The following is a 1,056-nucleotide window of genomic DNA, read 5'->3' as shown; positions in this document are numbered from 1 at the left end:
TTGTCCTATTTTCGCCGGCTTTCCCCTTCCTTGTCTTTTAGCCACCGCCATTTTGGACTCCTTTTCCCTATTCTACCTACCTAACAGTATTAATAGACAAAATCTTAACAGACCCAAGACCAGGATTGATAAGAACTAATAACTTTCAAAATTTGCTTTATTGTTAGTATTTGTGATTATTGTCTGTATGTTTAGGACCCCAATGAACTTGACCCAGAGTTGCCTACCTGAACCCCATCTGACCAATCCAAGGTTACCAGACATAGACCCTTCTCTTAGACAGGACATCCCTGGGGCTTACAGAATGCTTCCCAGCACCAAAATCAAAGGTCAGCCTCGTGTCCAGTGATGTGAATGATTCTTCACACTGTGGTTAAATGTACGCCAATGATTCCCAGGTACAGAGGGTGTGAGCCTGGGGAGCAGTCTCTCACCTCGTGATTCTCAGGGGATCCATGGAGCTGACATAGTGGACATGAGACCAGCATGGAAGCGGCCCTCAGACAGATCCCAGAACAGGATGTGCTGAGACCCCAGCTCCAGACCCTCCAATGTGGGGAGGAAGAAATAACAGAGAACGCAGTCCTCGCAGTGCTGTTGGACACCCGTCACCACAAAGAGCCGTCAGCCAGCGGGAGGTTTTTGTCGCCCTTCCCCACAGCCCTAGGCACCGCGGGAGCACTGAGGCTGCGGGCCCACAGGGAACAGTAATAGTCAGCCTCGTCCACAGCCTGGAGCCCAGAGATGCTCAGTGAGGTGGTGGAGCCAGAACGGGAGCCCAGGAGCCAGGCTGGAAGGCCTGAGGGCAGAGAACTTCCCAGCACCACGGATCTGGGGGCAGCACCTGGGTGGTGTTGGGACCAGCCCGCGCCATAGAATCCAACGTTGTTGCTGCTCCCAGTGCAGGTGAGGGTGACCGACTGACCCAGAGACCGTGACATGGAGGCCTCTGGGGTCAGCCTGGATTGTGCCCAGGACCCTGCAGAAAGGAAAGAAAGACACAGGGACAGTGAGGCTGGGTCCCGCACCAGGGACCTGCGCCAGGAGGTGGGGCCA

At 54.5% G+C, this 1,056-nt stretch overlaps 1 pseudogene; it reads right to left on the bottom strand.

The window, feature by feature from the left end:
* Positions 1-160: 160 nt before the first annotated feature.
* Positions 161-1,056, bottom strand: part of LOC105001891 — a 1,972-nt pseudogene continuing 1,076 nt past the window's right edge.

The sequence above is a fragment of the Bison bison genome, unplaced genomic scaffold, assembly GCF_000754665.1.
Source record: "Bison bison bison isolate TAMUID 2011002044 unplaced genomic scaffold, Bison_UMD1.0 scf7180017855225, whole genome shotgun sequence".
In the NCBI taxonomy this organism is placed as follows: domain Eukaryota; kingdom Metazoa; phylum Chordata; class Mammalia; order Artiodactyla; family Bovidae; genus Bison; species Bison bison.
The sequence above is the reverse complement of the archived record's forward strand: the minus strand, read 5'-3'. Positions and strand labels throughout refer to the sequence as shown.